The sequence below is a fragment of the Rattus norvegicus genome, chromosome 10 (genome assembly GCF_021556685.1).
Source record: "Rattus norvegicus strain SHRSP/BbbUtx chromosome 10, alternate assembly SHRSP_T2T, whole genome shotgun sequence".
Classification (NCBI taxonomy): Eukaryota; Metazoa; Chordata; class Mammalia; order Rodentia; family Muridae; genus Rattus; species Rattus norvegicus.
The window spans coordinates 78,388,424-78,408,131 of NC_141543.1; the positions used below are offsets into that span (position 1 = coordinate 78,388,424).

A 19,708-nucleotide genomic window follows, 5' to 3' on the forward strand; every position below is an offset into this window, starting at 1 on the left:
CAGCAAATAAGTAACAAGACTGCATCTTTTCACTGGAACCAGAAGAACTCAAATTCTACAGGACCTTGAAGCCAAGGATGGATGTACTGTGACTGATGGGAAAGTGTTTGAAATTGTCATCACAGTCAACTTTGCACTAAAGCAACCATCACTCTACCATGGGAATATGTATTTGAAAACAATAAAAGAGATTATCTTGAACATAAATAAAAACACACATGTATTTACATGTATTTGTAGAGAGAATAAATCCCCCCCCACACCTTTGGTGTTTTGAGGCAGGGTTTCACTCTTAGCCCAGGCTGGCCTGGAATTGGCGTAGGCCAGGCTAACCTTCAACCTTTTGCAATCCTCCTTCCTCAGCTTTCCAAGTGCTAGGATTATGCTAAGATTACCATGCCCAGTTTAGAGAATGTATATACCTGTATGTATATGTATATGTATAAATAAATAGATACATAGATAGATAGTTTTGTTTGAGATAGGGTTTTGTGTATCCCAGACTGGCCTTGAATTTGCTAGGATGACCTTGAACTTCTGATCCTCTTGCCTGCTCCTCCTAAGTGTCAGGATTAAAGATTTGTATCATGTACCTGTTTTTAGGCTGTGCTGGGGAAATCAAACTCAGACTTCGTGCATGCTGGACAAGCACTCTACCACCTACCTGAGTTGTGCCTCCAGCCAGGGTGTGAATTCTAAAAACTTAATTTTCAACCCTTTTAGGGGAACTGCTTCTCTTAAACTCTGTCTGGACCAGTCTCTTAGACTGCGTTTAGAGATGCTGCCGTAAAATTAGTTAACTGTCCTGGGAAAGTTTGCCTGCTGAGACAGAGATTGGTCACGTGTAAAATAGACGACCCTTTGACCCTCTCTGATTCCTTTCCTCAAGGCCCTTCTCCTCAATTCCCTTCTCCTACTCAAAATTTAAGCTAATTTCACAAAGCAGAAGTTTAATCTCTTTGGAAATGTCTCTCCCTAGGTTTTGCTTGTTCATCTCTTCTCAGTTGTGTTGAATTTGAACCTGCACCACATCCCTCTTCTTGCACAGTTTTCAGACTTTTTAAGAATTTGTGCTTACTGCTAAATCAATTTTTCTCTCCCTCCCTCCATCCCCCCAACACACAGACACACACACAGATACACACACACACACAGACACACACATACAAAGACACACATACATACACACACAGATACACACATACACACACACAAAGACACACATACATACACACACAGATACACACACACACACAGACACACACACAAAGACACACATACATACACAGATACACACACACACACACACACACACACACACACACACCACTTTTGTATGCTTCCTATTCTGATCATCTTGTTTAGGTTGGGATTTTGATGACTGTGCCTGTGGCCTTCTGTGCCGAGCACCTCATCGGGCCCCTTGTCTTGAGTGTCAGTAAATGCCTTTAAATGTTGTCCTTGTTGAGTGAGTTGGTGTGCTGCTGCTGTCACTCAGGTGGGGATGTTTCTCCGTAGGCCGTGATAGCTGCACTGCATGCTGGGCTTCAGCTGACCTGTGTCTTCCCATTAGAAAGAGACCTTTCCCGCTCTCCAACAGATGAAGGTCTACACTTCAGAGGAAGTTAGACAATATAGCACAGGACAGAGAAGAACAGAAATGGCAGCCTCTGTGGTTTTCTCCCTGTCAGTGAGAAGGCCAGGTGGGGGGGTGGGTCCTTCACAGTGAACGGCTGAAGTATGACCAATTGTCCTGCTGCAGTTTGCTCAGTAGCTGTTTGTAAGCAGCAGCTCCCGCAATCATCGAGAAAAGATTAAGTTAGGCGAACCTCTCTCTCCCTTTTCAGCAGTAGACCCAGCACCTCTCTCTCTCTCTCCCTCTCTCTTTCTTTTGAGTTTAACACTAGATCTTTGAAGTAAGAAGTACTACATAATCTTTCTTTCAAACCCTTGTGCTTTATGGATTTCCGATTTTATTGCCATAATAGACTTACTTAGCATAGAATTCTGACCGTCTATAGACGCTCAAGTGTGTGCAGTAATGAACTGTCCTACACACACACACACAGAGGTGGCTTCAGGACTGCTGCAATACAGTGGGTTTAAATGCCTTTCAGCGGGGAGCTAGACCTGTCATCTGGGACAAGGCTGAGATTTGCGTGTGTTTAAAGGTAGACAACTCGCCATCTCCCCAGACTGCCTCGTGTTGACCATGTCCTTTCCGTAGTCTTTGGATAGACAGGGACTGCTGTCACAGGCTCTCTGGCTTTTGCTAAGCCTTTACCTTATATTATCTCCTCAGAGTGACTAAAGTGCCCCTGTTTAATATTTGCTGAGTCTGCTAGTTACAGATGGCAGAAGGAGGTTGTGGTAGCAAGCTTGTGAAGAAGGAAATTAGTGTGGCTTATCTATTTTCTACATATTGCCAACCTGTCCAAGCAAACCCATTATGTGGAAAACTGATAAGCAGCTCTGTCTTTCTCCTGATGCCCTGGCCTGTGCAGCACCGCGCCCTACTCTGGAGAACCTGGGTCAGGGTTTCAGCTTGCTAGTACTGTGTCTGGAATGGCTATAGAATAGGTGAACACGGTGCCCCCATGGGTTCCCCCAACTCTGGAGGAGAGAAGGGATGGGAGGATGAAAGGGCCTATTTTCCCCCTCATAGTCCTCACGTTCAAAGACACAGCTGGTGTCTCAGTGGTGCCAGCGCATCTGGAGCAGCCCAGTCCCTCTGTGCCCTTTCCGTTGTTAGTCTCTGACGTCCCTTGCTGGTCCCTGGTGGATCACTGGCCCAAGTCCTGCCTTTTTATTAGGCCTATTTGAGTTCCTGTGTACTGATCCGTCTTACCAGTAGGATCTCTAGGCAGTGGGCAGTAAGTGCAGGCTACACGGCATGAGGAAGCTTATTGAAGATCTTGTTTCTGCATCTTTCACAACTACAATGCTAACGCATTCTGGTTCACTTGACTGTTTCTCAAAGAACTCTGTAACCGACGTCTCACCATTTGTACAGCTTTTCTCGCTCCTTCTGACATTGTCTTAGACTTGAGGTGCGGCTTCATCCTTCTTTGAGGCTATTTTCAGGAATGACCCAGGGCCAGATCCTAAGGTATTCTCTGGGTTTCTTCTAAAACTCACCATCTCCTTACAGGTGGGTTTTTGCTTCAATCTTTTAAACTTACCATCAACTCAAATGTTTTCAAGTCCAATACAATCAAGACTTATTCTTGTATTCTAAAAATCAAACTGACCTTAGCCCAAGAAGGAAGAGTACCCCAGAAGATGGTATACTCCAGAGAATGTCAGGAATGTCTCTCTGAAGCACCCCAACAATCCCTAATTGTTTCCATTCAGAGCATTGTTCATGGGTTGTGGTCCAAGTGAGTACATGTTGAGGACTGAGTGGCTGAGTGATAGAGCGTGTGCTTAACATAAAGCCCTGCACACACACAAGAAAAGCAAAAGAGTGAGTACATGTGGTGTGTAGTGTGGTTCAGAGTGCTTGCAGCATGGCGGTAAAGCTCAAAAATCCAGTCTGTTAATGAAGACAGTCATGGCAGGTAGGGCACAGTGCTCCCATCCTGAAATCCATCCTGGGAAGTAGAGACAGGAAATCGGGGTCATCCTCAACTACACAAGGAGTTCAAAGACAACCTGGTCTTTGTGAGACTCCCATCAAAAGGAATGAGAGTCCAAATCACCTCCTCTGGCAGGAAGATAAAGTGAGGAGCAGTGGGACGGAGCAGAGGGCCTGCCTCCTGCTGCACAGGACAGGCCACCAGCCGCTCCAACGAGTTAGCACAGAGATGTCGCAGTGCTATCCCAGTCAGGCTCCCAAGAGTGCTCAGTGCAATCGTGATCCATTGTGTCCACCTCAGATAGAAGAGTGGGACCCCCGTACTTCATTTCCTTCTCCGGTACTAAAAAATGGAGCCCAGGGCCTGATCTATGGTGAGCACGCCCTCAGCCCCCAGAGTTTCTTTTAGGGTAAAGTTTGCTAATGGATTACTTTTTGACATGGGTCCACTATGGAAATTTTTTTAAAATCATGTAATTTCTCTTTAGACTGTGAGAGAGCTGAGGTAAGAAGTTTTGGAGTGGTTGATAACTAATGCCTCCCATAGCAACCTTAGAGAAGGCTGTCTTCCATGAAGTGCCTGTCATGTACTCCCCTTTCAAATGGATTGAGAGACCAATGTGGTTTTTTTTTGTTTTGTTTTGTTTTGTTTTGTTTTCTTTTCTATTTTTCGGAGCTGGGGACCGAACCCAGGGCCTTGCGCTTGCTAGGCAAGTGCTCTACCACTGAGCTAAATCCCCAGCCCTGAGACCAATGTGCTCTTAATAGGTCATAAAACCCCCTGGCTTGGGCTGGAGAGATGGCTCAGTGGTTAAGAGCTCCGACTGCTCTTCCAGAGGTCCTGAGTTCAATTCCCAGCAACCACATGGTGACTCACAACCATCTATAATGGTATCAGAAACCTTCTTCTGGTGTGTCTGAAGACAGCTACAGTGTACTCACTCTACAGTGTACTCACATACATAAAATAAATAAAAAATTAAAAAAACAAAAAACAAAAAAAAAAAACCCTGGCTTCCCCTGGAGTCCATCTAGAGGGCTGTAATTAGCAGGCTCGGAGCTCTCTGGTTTGAGTGGTCTTCACTGTCTGTGTACCCAGAAAGTTTTCCCACCGAGGTCGGTAATAAGTCTCTTTTCGTGTCATAGAATCCTGGTTTCCTGGATCTCTCTTGATTACAGGATTTATACTCGGTGTGTACTTCCAAAGGCATTCTAACTCTCCCAGACTCGTGCCATCCAGGCCTTTGGGATTCATCCCAAGAAAGAAGCATCTTAGTTCTTCCTATTTTATTTACTTTTGTTTTTGCTTTTGAGACAAGGTCTTCCTGTACCCTGGCCCCCACCCACCTACACCTTCCAAGCGCTGAAATTATGACTGTGTACCACCACATCAGGCCTGTTTGGTTATTCCAGGTGTGATCATGGCTGTGACCTTGCAGCACCCGTACCGATTCAGCCCCACCAAAGCACTAGGATCATAGGTAGGCATCGCCAATGCTAGCTAGCCTGGGCTATTTTTTTATAGGTAGGCAGTACTGATGCTAGCCTGTGCCTTTCTTTTTTTTTTTTTTTTTCTTTTTTTTTTTTTTTTTTTTTTTTTTTTTTTTGAAGTTTCCTATTCTGTTCTGGCATCAGGGTCATTTTTTTTTTTCCCAGCTTGAACCTTTCTGTTCTCTGTCCAGTATTCAATATGTAGTCAGTTCATTTAGGTCTCTTACTTAGGAACTGTTTGCCATATCACATAGTACAGCTTTTTGTTACAAATCAAGGATCTTATTTCTCTACCCTACCATCCTCTGCCTCCCGGCTACAAAGACTGTTACCTATACCTACACCTAACTCAGAGTCTCTCAGATCCAGAACAGACCTTCACCCTTTCCTCTGTCCAAAGCAGTCCTCAATATTCAATGTCTAGTTCACACCTGATTTTGTTTTTGTTTTTTTTTTTTTTTTTTACTATTTTGCTCTCATCCAAGGGAAAGGGAAGAAAGGAAAGTGAAGGGAGTTGAGGGGAAGAAGGAGAGAGGGAGAAAGGGTGGGAGGGAGAGAAGGAGAAAGAGAGAGAGAGAGAGAGAGAGAGAGAGAGAGAGAGAGAGAGAGAGAGAGAGAGAAAGAGAGATTGATTCTGAACACTCCTTTTGTGTCGGCATCTCTGTGAGGTGCTTTGGAAAGACTCCAGCCAGGCATGGAAGGGCTCTTTGATAATATCTGACGGGTGGGTAAGAATTTCGGGCACCTGGCCAAGATACACACTGCCTGTAATCGTTAACTCAGTCTGTAAACAGTTCAAACGGCACCGAGAGGCCGTCCTTTATTACATTAGAAGAAGCCTTTCATCTCTCTTGCTCAGAAGCCAGGCATCCAGGATTGGCCTCCACTATGGCTTTGCAGCCATGGTATTCTGTGCACAGCACCAAGACCCAGGACATGCAGGAACATATAATAGGGCCTTCTCCAAATGACTGACTTTCAAGCTTTATGCATTGGAGCAATAATTAAGGAACTTCCTGTTGCTTTGCACCTGGCTGATGCTGGGAAGGAAAAGTGTGGGGGGTGGGGCCAGGGACAATCAGCAGGGAAGGAGGTAGAAACTTCATTTCCCACCCACACTCGTGTCTGCAAACTCTGGAACCTCCCCCTCACATTTCATTCCGCCCCTTGGCTCCACACTGCGTTTGGTCCTGAGTATTTGATGTTTCCAATAAGCTATACAATGGCTCACTATGCCCAGACCCTACTTTAGGGTCTAAGCTATGCTGTGGAGCCCCCACCTCGGCAGGAGCCAAAGATAACAAACATTCCTGCCCTGGAGGTACTAGCTAGCTGAGACCTTAAGACAATACTAGATCTATTGGAGAGATAAGCTGTCCAGAGTTTATAGTAAGTGCCAAGTAAGCTGTACAATGGGTTTTATGGGAGCTCACAGTGAGAGAGTAGCCCTGCACACGGGGCCGACGGGGAAACCCCACTGCCTTCTGTGAAAAGAAGAACATTTTTCAGTGTGTTAAAAAAAATGTAGCTTCTTTCAAGTCTCTCTTTCACTTCCTTTCTCTAATGAAAGTCGCTGAGCAATTGAGTGTTTTGTGCACTTCACTGAAATCGTTAAACTTGTGAGTTTTGTGTTTGTTTTTTGAAACCAAGTCTCATGTAGTCTAGGCCGAGAATGACCTTGAGCTCCTGATCCTCTGCCCTCCACCTCCCCGGCACTGGGATCACAAGCGTGACCCGCCACACCCAGGGTTTGCCATGCTGGTGAACAGATGTAGGCTTTGTTTGTACTGCGAGAGCATTCTTATCAACTGAGCTGCACAAGCAGCCCCTTAACCTTTGTCTCAGCCTTTAGAGAAGGGGCAGAGTTCCGAGGCCTGTTTTCCCACTGGGTGTTCTGGACCCTAACAGTGATACAGGAAACCCAGTTGCAACTCACCAAAGCATATTAGTGGCCAAAGACACTGACCCTGCCTCCTTTCTTCATTTTAGACATGGTCTCGCTCTGTAGCCTAGCCTTAAACTCAAGGCAATCCTCTTGCCTGTGTCCCAGACACTGGGATTATTGATATTAGCCACCATGCCAAATATAGGAAAGCCCTTTTCTGATTAATATTTTTGAAAATGTTCAAGTGTAGAGACTAATGTCAGAAAGGGGTCACTTGACAAAGCCTTTGTTTGTTTGTTTGTTTGTTTGTTTGTTTGTTGTTTGTCTCCAGCCTAGGCCTCAAACTTTCTGTGTAGTCAAGGACCATCTTGAGCTTGTGTCTCCCTGCTCCACATCCCAGGTTCTGGGATTATAGGCGTGACCCACCATGTCTAGTTTCTTCAGTGTTGGGCGGTCAAGCCCAAGCCCTTGTGCGTATTAGGTAAGCACTCTACCAGCCTATCTAGATGCCTAGTCCTAGGCCCTGTTTAAACAGGTATGTAATAAAACCTCACTTGAATATTCTAGAAGCCAATCATCAAAGATCCAGGGTTTGCCCCTTCTACCAAAATCTCGAGTGTAAGCAGCTAAACTCTTGCTCTGCAGAACAGGAGTTTAGCATTTGCCTCGCTCTTCCCAACTAAAGGAAAACAGAGCCAGGAGACATTCTTCCCGGGATGGCATAGGCTGCCATAGACCCGAACTCCTCATCCAACTCCCATTTCAGTTGTTTACTTTGCATTTTGCTCAGATTTCTGGGTCATCTTATTTATTTTGCGTTTGAGGTTTGTCTGTTTCTCTCCATCTGGATTTTTCTGTGCTGATTCTGAAGATAGCTTTGGGGAACTGGGATAAAAAAGAAGACAGAGCTGCCGACCGTGTTCTCGTTTGTGCCCAGCTCCCAGCCTTCGGTGTATTCAGTAAACTGCGTGTGTGCGCTGTATGTGTGTATGAGGGAGGTTGGGGGATGTCTGCCTCAGTGTCCATCAGGGCTTGGGCCCCAGCTCACTGACTTGCTAAGGATGAGCCAGGGCGTCCTTCCTTTCATCTGAGACAACTGACATTTTCCCTGTTTCAAGGGAAAGGCGGCAATTCGATCTCTAAAGAAATCCGTCCATCCCTTCATACAAGCGCAGACGCTAAATCAATCAAGATGGCTCAGCACTGTTACTTGTTCATGGTGTACGGGAGGGCGGTTATTTGAAAGCAGATGTTAAGTCCCATTTAAGTGGCAGAATCACAGAAACCCAGAGTTCATATAGTACTTGTGTAAGGAAACTTGCTCTCTGACTGGCTCAGCCCCAGGCACTGGTTAACTCTGAGGTCACCTGCAGCCTCAATGTGGTGGGGAGGTGACAGAGGAATCCTCTGATTTTCTTCATGAATACAGAATCTGCCTTTTGAGACATGACCAATCTTGACTTTTGGCTTCCCTCCCTGGTTGTTTTTCTTCTATTTAGTGGAGAAAATGCCAGGAATTGTTGTCTCCTTTTCCAGTCCCTGTTGCACAAGTTCATGGTGTAGCAGAACACTTGTAGGTTTGCTAAAATTCACGTAGGTGACCTGGTGCATCTGATGTGGGGCCTGAAACTCCCTGAAAATTCGTGGGTGGGGTTGGTGCTTCTGGCCTGGAGACTGTGTTAGAGCCACTGCCCTAGGCTACTCCCCACCTTATAGTCATTGTGACCTAACTGTTTCAGCTGTCATCGCATGGAAACAGCCAAACAGTGCTTGAGACAGATTGGCTTTCATCTTTCCTAAGTGACCACTTGATTACGATAGATTTTTGTCTTGCTTGCAGAGATAAAACGCAGCCTCAGAGGTCACGTCCCCAAGGCTAGGTCAGTTGCCTACCTACCACCACCAGCCATTCAATGTCTTATTGACTTGAAAACAGCAGGCGGCATGTGGGAGCCTGCTCTAGGGAAAACAATTAACTAGACTACAGAACTGGCCATGCGGCTCAGGGGATGGAGCCAGTGCTCTGGCTCAGTCTCTGCCATTCTTCAGGGCGAAGGTTCCCAGTTTGCCCTGCCCTCCATTTTCCTTTGTTCCACTTTCTTGAGCCAGTGAATCCCTTAGTCTGTGCTAAAACCAACAGGATGGCTGGGCAGTGCTACAGAAGCCCAGCACTTGGGAGTTCAAGGTCAGCTTGGTCTACACAGAGTTCCAGGGTAGCCCAAGCTACTTGGTAAGACCCTGACTCAAAACAAAACAAAAAACTAGTTGGGGCCAGTGAGAAGGTTCATTGGGCAAAGGCACTTGATGCTAATATTACAAACCTGACACACTGAGTCCCCAGAGCCCACATGAAGGTAGAGAGGGGTAGACAGATGCCACAAAGTTGTTCTGTGACCTCTACATGAGCACCGTGACATGCACTCTCACTCTCTCTCTCTCTCTCTCTCTCTCTCTCTGTCTCTCTCTCTCTCTCTCTCTCTCTCTCTCTCTCTCACACACACACACACACACACACCCCAGAAACAGCAACAATATTAATCATATTCAATTTAAAAAAAGACCCAAGCCAGTTTGAGCTGCCCTGTGGCATAGCAAATAACACAGCATCATCCCTCTGGACTCACTGTGAAGTCAGCTCAGATGAGCCCACAAACAGCCACAAACTTCGTTTTCTGGCACTTTTTCCTTCTGAACATTTTCATGTTACTCTTAGCATTTAAAATGCTCCATCCCCCGACTGCTCTTCCAGAGGTCCTGAGTTCAAATCCCAGCAACCACATGGTGGCTCACAGCCATCTGTAATGGGGTCTGATGCCCTCTTCTGGTGTGTCTGAAGACAGCTACAGTGTACTCACTTACATGAAATAAATCTTTAAAAGAATAAAAACTGCCCCATCCTACAGCCAGGTCTAAAGACAGAAACACTGTTTTGCAAGTTTGTACCTCCAATTTGTCCACTCAAACTCGAGCTTCTTCTTGTTGCTGCTGGGATAGCACATCACTGTGTAGTCCAGGATGGCTTAGAACTCACTATGTAGCCCAGGTTTCCCAGGCTGAATCCCAGCTTACAGGCCTCCTGCTTTATCCTCCTGAGTCCCAGCCATACAAACACGGATCACCAAGCCAGGCTCAAACCACCATTCTCATCACCAACTGCCTACCAGGTTCAAAGGTCGTCTCTCCTTCAGCCTCTTCGTGACCAAGATGTTCCCTGTTGAAGGCTACCCCTCCACGTTCAGTTTACCCCTTTGGATAATGAACATCTTGTGTTCTGTTTTTAAAAACATGGAACACATCCCGAATTTGTATGCCATCATCACACAGAGGCCATGCTAATCTCTGCGTCCTTCCGATTTTGGCAGATGAGCTACTGAAGCAAGCACCCTAGCCGCAGCCCCATTTCTCAGGTTAGAACACCGACTCCTCCCCTCCTGCAGTCCAGTCTGTCAACAGATACTCTCAGTGCTTCTCCCACAACATCCTCGATTCACCCCTCATAACTGCCGCTGTGCCCCAGGTCAAGCCCTCATGGAGCCAGTCCTGGTTCTGGGATAGCTGGTTTTTGTCTCTACCCATTTTCATTCCACTCTCGGTTTAATCTTCACAGTAAAATTAAGATGCTCACAACAGCGAATGTCCTTTTTTTTTTTTTGAGAGGAGTGTGGTGTTTGGGAGAGAATTTTGCTCTGTGTACACAGGGTAACCTTGTACCCATTGTGTTGCCCAGGCTGGCCTCCAACTCATGATCACTCAGCCAGCCTCAGCCTCCAGAGTGCTAGCATGATAGGCACTAGCCCCAGAGCCCTACCCAATACTGTTTCAATGTAAGCACCTCTTATTCAGAACAAGAGTCTTCTCTTTAGGGTGAGTCCTTTTGTTTGAATAGGAGAACAAACTCTCGTCTCTTTTTCTCCCCTACAACTCTTCCCAAATTCTCTACACCTACCCAGGTCCTCCCCTCTGTCTTTCTCTTTATTAAAAAAAAAAAAAAAATCCCAAGAAACACACACACATGCATGCGCAAACGGAAACAAAAATATACAAGCAAAAGACCTATAGGACAAAAAATACTCAAATAAAGCAAAATGAGACAAAAAGTCTACCACGAAAACAAAACAAGACTACCATCTAGTTCAGTCTGTGTTGGTCAGTGTGGGGCCTGTCCTGAAGTGTGGTTGGTATACCCAGTGAGACCCCATTGGAGAAATCTAATTTTTCCCTTACAAATAGTTGTCCATTATAGAAAACTTTTTTTTTTTTTTTTTTTTTTTTGGTTCTTTTTTTCGGAGCTGGGGACCGAACCCAGGGCCTTGCGCTTGCTAGGCAAGCGCTCTACCACTGAGCTAAATCCCCAACCCCTATAGAAAACTTCTTAACTGGGGGTGGGAACCCATGTCTACTCCCCCCTCTCTGAGCTGGGACCCCCTCTAACTTGAACCTGTGTGGGTCCACTGTGTGCTGCCCGCCGAGTTGGTGAGCTCAGATGTGTGTGAGTTCATGTGGGAATCAGCCCTGCTGTGTCTGCTGTGTCTGCAAGCCACTGTTTCCTCGGTGTGAGCCATCCTTCACCTCTGGTCCTGAGAATGTTTCTGCCTCCTCTCCACGTAGAGCCTTGAGCCCTGGAGGGAGGGGAGGAGGGGAAGGGAGGGGAAGAAGGATTTAATGAAGACATCCATTTAGGATAGAGTGCTCCAAAGTCTCTCACTCTCCGCACATTCAGACCCTGGCTCTACACAGGCAAGTAGCCTTCACCGTGTTGACCCCACCTCAGCTCTCCAAACATCATGTTTAAATTATTTGTATTATTACGTGCGTGTGTGTGCGTGCAGACATGCATATACCATGGCAAGTGCATGGAGGTCAGAGGACAGCCTTTGGGAGACTCCTTCCACTTGGGTATCTGGAGACCAGGCTCAGTTTATCTGGCCTTTATGACAAATATCCACCTCAGAGGCCCAGCTAAGACTCTCTCAGAAACGGTTTTCTTTCAAAGGAAGACTTGTGAGAAACGGATTACAAAGGCACTTTCCCCTGGCCTCACCCTTTGTTTCTTCTCAAGGCTAAAGCAAGATGTTCCAAAAAAAATCCATTTGAAAGGTGTCAATAGACCAGAACTCCTTATTTTTAAATGGCTGATTTTCTCCTATCCAAAACCTCCCCCCTTTAAGAGCTATTTGAAGACCCTAACAATCCTGCAGGGCCTGCTGGCTGTGTCACAGACAGAGTGTAGTACTAGATAACAGACCCTTGTGGATCATCGTTGACCTTGTATACATCATGTGTGTTCTGACCTCAAGGAGACTGAGGGCAAACCCAGCACAATTTTAGCAAGAAAGTAGATGGCTCATCAAATACCTGTCAACTTGTAAAGAGCACACTTTAGTACCATTCTGTTATGTCCACAAGGAATGTCTCTATGCACGTCTGCCCATCTATTCATGCTTGGCGGTCACAACCAGAGATTCCCTGTACAGGAACACTGGGTACCATTTGATCCTTCCTTCTTACAGAGGGTTTGGAGGAAAGTGTAGGGACTGTTATTTTGGGGAGAAAGACAGCTCCAGACACAGGTCTGGCAAAGCCCAGGCTTAGTATCAGCTTAGTGGCAGACAGTAGTTAGTGATTTGGCTAGGAGGGGGACTCAGCCTTTGAAGTATCCCGGGTGGGTGTTGGCTTAGCCAGCAGATATGCGGCTGTTTCCGAGGTCAGCCTACCTGAGTAGAGAAGCAAGGCCTGGTGACTGGGTGCCAGCCACTCTTGCACCACAAGAATCCATTTACAAGCTTGTACACAGGAGTACCCGCCCGGACAGAGAACAAACAGTAAGAAAGAAGAGCAGAGGAAAGTGCCCTCAGTGCAGTCACTGTGTCAACAGAAATGGCAGATAAGGCGGCTTTTATGAAGAGGGATGTAGTGCTGGGGAGAGTCCATGCACCTGTGGTTGGTGATTCAGAAACTTGGTGCCATATTATATGACTCTATGAGGCCGCCTTATGTCCCGGCCACCCCATGATAGCTGATGTCATATAATTACCCACTTGGTAACTGGGCCGAGAGGAAAATATTGGAAGAAAGCCAGAGGAAGCTGAAGCTAGACGTGAAATCCATCAGAACCCATGAAATCCATGGCAGTTAGAATCTCTTTTCTACATGGGTGGAGTCGTCATCAGCCTAATGGAGATTGATTCCTAGTACAGATGGCATGCGATCTGTCCCGCCCATTTCTGTGACAAATATGTTCTCGCTTAAATGTATTCTAATGGGGGAGAGTTGCTGGAGAGTTGGCCCAGCGGTTCAGAGCACTTGTTTGTCCTCTAGAGGACTGGGTTCAGTTCCCAAAACCCACATGTTTGTTCAAAACTACCCAAGCTCCAGTTGAAGGGGACCTGATGCCCTCTTCTGACCTCCATGGGCAGCAGGCACACATACAGTACACAAACATATGCAAGCAAGACGCTCATACATGTAAGTCAATCTAAAAATAATGTTTAATGTATTCGATGGATCTTAGAAGAGAGCTCAGTTGGGAAACTGACTTCCCACACAAGCCTAAGAACCTGAGTGTGGATCCCAGCATCCAGTTGAAAAGCTGGATGCAGCCGCATTCATCTATGACCTCAGTACTGGGAGGTGAGGCCAGAGTTGAGAGGTAAATTCCTGGAGCTCACTGACTGGAGACCCAGGTTCTAGATCCAGGTTCAGCGAGAGATGTTATCACAAAAATAAGGTGGTAAGTAACCAAGGAAGATTCTTAACATTGACCTCTGGCCTTGACATGCAATGTAGAATACAATAAAAATAAAAGTATGTAAATGGATTTCTGTGGCTCGCCCAATAACCAACTTATTGTATCTTAAGCAGGAACAAGGTCTGGACTATTCCTGCTGGCTGACATCCATTTAGGATGGATTGAGGATTGGACTGAGTTCCAGACTCACTTAGCTCCTCTTTCAATTGTTTGCTGTTTTAGAAAGTGCTTAGTGTGTAATTCAAACAAGCACACTCCTGGGAGACCAAAAGCTCAAGCTTTTTATACCAAAGAATTCATTTATTGATCATTATGTTAGGAGACTGCCAGGTGAGATAGGAAGACAAGCCTCCCCTGAAATCACACTCTCATATAAAGTGCAAAGTAAAAAATAGTGTACAATATAAAAAGGCACAAGATGTTTTGCGCATTTCTATAAGTGATCCCCCCCCCCCATGAAAGAAGCAGTGTATACACTTGAAGGCTAATGGGATTTGCATCTGTCCTAACAGAGTGTGAGAACTGTCGGACCATTTGTTTTGGACAAGAGGTACACTTAGGAAGGAAACAGAAATGACACCAAGGAGACAAGCAGAAGTCATACTTTGTAGCCATACTGTGTGTGGAAATAGCTTGTGTCTTAAATATGGGATTTCATCACTACAGTGATCTTTTTGGATATTGTTCTCTTAAAATTTATTATTATTTTTTATTATTATTATTATTGATAGGTTATTTCTCCTCCGGTGAAATGAGCCAATTCAAGCCAAATCAGATTATATTAAATGCAGATTTATTGGGAAGCCGCTCTCAGGATTGTTCACTGGTCCCATGGACGAAGGCCAGAGAAATCACCAGGGGAAAGGAAAGAGAGAGAAGGGGGAAGAGAGAAATCAATAGAGTATTGTCAGAGAGAGGGAGAAGAGGAAAGAGAGAAGAAAAAGAAAGAGACCAAAATGTCTGGATTATATAGGGAAGAGGGGGGAAGGGCAGCCCAACCTCTGGACAAGTTGGGGACAGTATGCCAGGTAGGGACTGAGGGATGCTGGGAGAACCTGGAGAGCAGGTCTGCTTTGATGCCTAAAATCTGCACTTCAAGTCCCTTGTCACAGGGTCCCAAACCAAACTATTATTATTATTATTATTATTATTATTATTATTATTATTATCATTATCATTACTATAAACAGGCCAGGAATTCACTATGTAGACCAGGCTGGCCTTGAACTCGCAGAGCTCCACCTGCCTCTACCTCCTCAGTGCTGGGATTAAAGGCATGCACCACCACACATAACCTATTAACTTTATTTTTAATTGTGCATATGTGTACACCTGTATTTGGGCACACACACGTGAGTGTGGATGCCCTCTGAGGCATTGGATCTCTTTCCCTGGAGCTGTAATTACAGGCAGTGTGAGCAGCCCAACATAGCACTAGGAACTTAACTCAGATTCTCTGAAAAAGCAATACACACTTCTTATCTGCTTAGGACATCTCTCTAGCCCTGTTCCGTCTACTTTTGATAAAGATTCAGCTAGGGAAGATCACTCACATCCTAGAAGTGCCAGAGTTAAAGTGCAAAAACAAGTTTACTGCTTCCAGGGGCCGTACAGCGCTATACTTGATAGGACAAGGTCTGAATTTAGTTCAGAAGATTGTTGATGTCTGGACAGAGCAATGATGGGGCTAGCATTTTGTTTAGGAAGATTGTTCCTACAGCGACACAGAGACATTTAGAATGCTAAGAGACTGGTTAGAGCCTCTGACTCTAGGGACAGAAGGGGAGTGATTAGATACAGGAAGGACTCGTAGTGGCTCTGTGGTGCTCAGTGTGCGTCTCCAGGGAAAGGGTGGAGACACTAACAAAGGTAAGTCAGACAAGAAGGCTTATTGACTCAGGGTGGCATGCTGGGAGAAAGTGATATTTAGGTTCCATATATCTGAGTTCCCAGGTACCATTAAGACAATTGGTGTCTAGTGGGCCCACGGAACCACAGGCCAGGTTGACCTTGGGGACCTGACATAGGAATCATCTGAAAATACCAGATATATAGGAACTCCTGAGGAGAGTGCCTCCTAGAGATGAGAGAGTGTATCGTCAGGAAGTGTGGGTGTGTCTACATGAGAGGGAAAGGGAAGGAGGAAGGAGGAAAGAATTACAAAGGGAGGATAGTCAGAAGTGCAGGGTCAGCCCAGTCAGCCCAACGCGTCACGGACAATGAGGAAGATCCAGTGTCCAGGCTCACAGTCCTCAAGGGACACTTCTCTGCAATTAGTTTTGATGTCTTTCTCAGGAAACAACGGACACCATTATGTTCAGACACTTTTTTTTTCCCTCTCTTCTCAGCCCTGTTTATGGGGGCAATTAGTCAAGAGGGCCACTTTCCTAGTAAAGATGCGTTTAGTTGGCACACATTTAATTTGCGCTAGTGAGAACTGTCAGTTTTATTGCTAACAAATCAAAGTAGCCCTTGCTCTGTCCTCTTGCTCCTTACCCTCTCTCTCTCTCTCTCCACTCTCCCCCCCCACATGCTCATGCAGACCTCTACTCCTCTACTCTCTCTCTCTGCCTTTCTCTGTCCCTACTCCTTCAACTCCCCTCCCCATGCCCTGAATAAACTCTATTCTATACTATAAAAAAAAAAAAAAGGAAAAATGTGCAGGCTTTTATCAAATTACTGGAGAGCGGTTGCTTTGCCTTGGGTCTCCCTCCTCCTCCAAGAAAACTCTTGTAAAGATCGTGAGCCTTTCACTCCATGCTTCCTCATGTGGTCTACCAAGCACCGGTAGCTTGAGTCTGTGAAGTCTATGGCCAGGGTTCAGTCACAAGCTCCGTGCCCACTGTGTTGTCTCTTCTGTCTTGAGGTAACCTGCCTCGTGAGGTGGGTGGTGCAAATGAGAATAGAATAGCTAATGGAGGACTATAAAGCACTTTGCAACATCTAAAGGTAAACAATAATCTTAATTCAGGTTAAAGAGCTCCATTAGCCATTAGCGAGGGAAGCATAAAAAGGACAAAGGGTAGTGGTGCTTGGTACCTAAGTAACTGTGCAGATCAAAAGTGCTGTATTGATCGCTGTTGCCCTGTGAACTCTCCAACCGAGGAATTTGGCTCCCCTCCCTGACCCTCGAAGCACCTCTACCCACTCAGTATGCCCATGGCGTTTCTCTGAGTCTCCTGACCAACGTCAACAGGAACTTCTGTTCAGGGCCAGCTTGATAACTGAGTGAGTCTTCTTCCGGCTACTAGCTCTAGGCTATCTTCTCAGTATCTTAACTCTCTGTGCCTAACATGAAAAATAGAGAGGTTTGAGCACCTAGGGAGCAGCAAAGAGCTCATAGTCCACAAAAACCAAGTCAAGGGTTGTTTGGACTATTTACACATACCCGTGCCTTTGGTGTGAGGTAGCGTATAGACATCCTCCGGGGCTGGGTAGGCTGCAGGCTGATCAGGCCTTGGAAGCTGAAACAAAGGCTGCTAATCATGGGTTTCATGTGTATCAACTTTTTTGAGAATAAAGGATAGAGAAAGAAGTTACTTCATCTCTCACAGGTAAGCAGAAAGACTCCCTCGGAGGAAAAATTCAGAATAGTACAGGGACTGAACCGAAGTTCCCAGAACTTCTCTGTACAGACCACTGGGCCTGGTCATTATAAAATCTTAGTAGGGATTGAAGTTCACCCAAGACATTCAGCCAGCTAAAGCTAAAGCCCGTCCCTGGGGCAACAAGAGCTTCTTTTGGGCAATGTTAAAGGGATGTTTTCTTAAACTGATTTAATAGCCTTTAAATGACTTCTCCCCCGAGATAGCTTTGGGTCAAGTCTGGAGATTCTCTTCAGGGCCCCAAATGACAAGAGAGTGCTTCCAAAGCCATGGACAGAGACCAGATTAGTCTAGGCAGGCACTTCACATTCCTCTAATCTCAATGTGGACCTCTCCCTCCTTGAATTTGCATTTCCTGTGCTATATTTGGCATGTGGTTTTTTTTTTTTTTTTTTTTTTTTTTGGTTCTTTTTTCCGGAGCTGGGGACCGAACCCAGGGCCTTGCGCTTCCTAGGTAAGCGCTCTACCACTGAGCTAAATCCCCAGCCCCGGCATGTGGTTTTAAGATCCTGTGTGTGTGTATGCGTATACTGGGCTGTAGTAGACTTCTGACTGACTTGTCCATGCTCACAGACGGTCCTTTGACAAGTGTTGGTGGGAGGGCTTTTTGCAGTATTTCTTGGTTCCCCACACTGATCCTGAGAGAGGATGAGGTCACTAAGAAGGTCTTCCTGGAAAAGGCGAGTCTTTCTCACAGTAATAGAGGAGGCTTAGGCATGCTGGGTAAAAGGAAAGTCAAGAACTCTCTCTTTTTATGAGGTCCAAAATCTATAGAGCTAACTTTGAGTTTATAAGGAGTCCATAGACAGCACACGTATGCTTGTATAACAGCCCTGGGGAAGAAGAGTTCAAGCCCAGACTCCAGAGAGGAGGGTTGGGAAGGTTTGCAGGTTTCTGACGAGAAAGCAGGAATCTAAAAAATAGTCATTTCCTGATCAAATGAAAAGGCGTTCACCATTCCTCAGAAAATTGGGCATTGCACTACCTGAGGACCCAGCTATACCTCTCTTGGGCATATACCCAAATGATGCTCCAACCTATAACAAGGACACATGCTCCACTATGTTCACAGCGCCTTATTTATAATAGCCAGAAGCTGGAAAGAACCCAGATGTCCTTCAACAGAGGAATGGATACAGAAAATGTGGTACATCTACACAATGGAGCACTACTCAGCTATCAAAAACAATGACTTCGTGAAATTCATAGGCAAATGGATGGAACTAGAAAATATCATCCTGAGTGAGGTAACCCAAACAGAGAAAAACATATATGGTATGCACTTACTGATAAGTGGATATTATCCCAAAAGCTTGGATTACCCAAGATACAATCCACAGATCACATTAAGCTCAAGAAGAAGGATGACCAAAGTGCAGATGCTTCAGTCTTTCTTAGAAGGGGGAACAAAAATATTCATAGGAAGAGATATAGAGACAAAGTAAGTTTGGAGCAGAGACTGAAGGAAAGGCCAAGAAGTGCATGCTGACAGGAGCCTGATATACCTGTCTCCTGAGAGGCTCTGCCAGAGCATGACAAATACAGAGGCAAATGCTCACAGCCAACCATTGAACTGAGAACAGAGTCCCCATTGGAGGAGTTAGAGAAAGGACTGAAGGTGCTGAAGGGGCTTGCAACCAAGGCTAGACCCCGCCCAGTGTCAGGACGGGAAGGTGGGGAGGAGTGGGTGGTTAGGTGGAGGAAATGTAAATAAACAAATATCCAATTTGAAAAAAAAAAAAAGACAAAAAGAAAAAAGAAAAGGTGCTCACCAAATTCATGTCATTTGTTAGTTAGAATGTGACTTAGCATGCGTTTCTTCTAACACCTGCTTGTGCTTGGCATTATGCAAGCAGTGAAAGGAGACCTTGTCTTTGACTCTGAGGAGCTCAGGATGTACTCTGCAGGAAGGAGAACATGACTAATATTTTATCGAACACCTACTATATAACTAGGACCTCTCACAGAGGAAGTGAATAGGGGAGGGGCCATAATGGAACGCTGATTAATACTAACAGTCACTTAAGAATTTTGAATAGGGGGTGGGAAGGTAGCTTAGAGAATGTGCTGTCCTTTTAGAGGACCCACGTTCAGTTTCTAGTATGCACCAAGGTGTTTTGTAATGGCCTACAACTCCAGCTGCTCCAGGAGATCCCATGTCTTCTGTCCTCCAAGAATTTTGAATAGATTAGATGGATGGCTCTAGGGAAATAAATGGAAAGTGCTCAAATCTAGGAATGAGGAGCTGGTTAGAGGGAAAGTGAAGGCCTTGTTTTGAGGAGTTGAGGGCAAAAAACCAGTGTAAGATTATGGGTATCTTTGGCTCATAGGACATAGTGGAGGTGCCATTTGTCCTCTGACCCGTGGAGTAAAGATAGAGCAAGGCCCGGGGGAAGTAAAAG

General features: G+C 45.6%; 1 protein-coding gene and 1 non-coding gene across 6 annotated transcripts in view; one reads left to right on the forward strand and one right to left on the reverse strand.

Annotated features, from left to right (window-relative positions):
* Rnf43 (ring finger protein 43) overlaps positions 1–19,708 on the forward strand; it is a 72,880-nt gene that overhangs the window by 21,836 nt on the left and 31,336 nt on the right. The gene's annotated exons all lie outside the window — the stretch shown is intronic.
* On the reverse strand, positions 10,233–10,336 carry LOC120095369 (U6 spliceosomal RNA). The gene has a single exon (XR_015632542.1). It is a non-coding gene; the product is annotated as a U6 spliceosomal RNA (small nuclear RNA).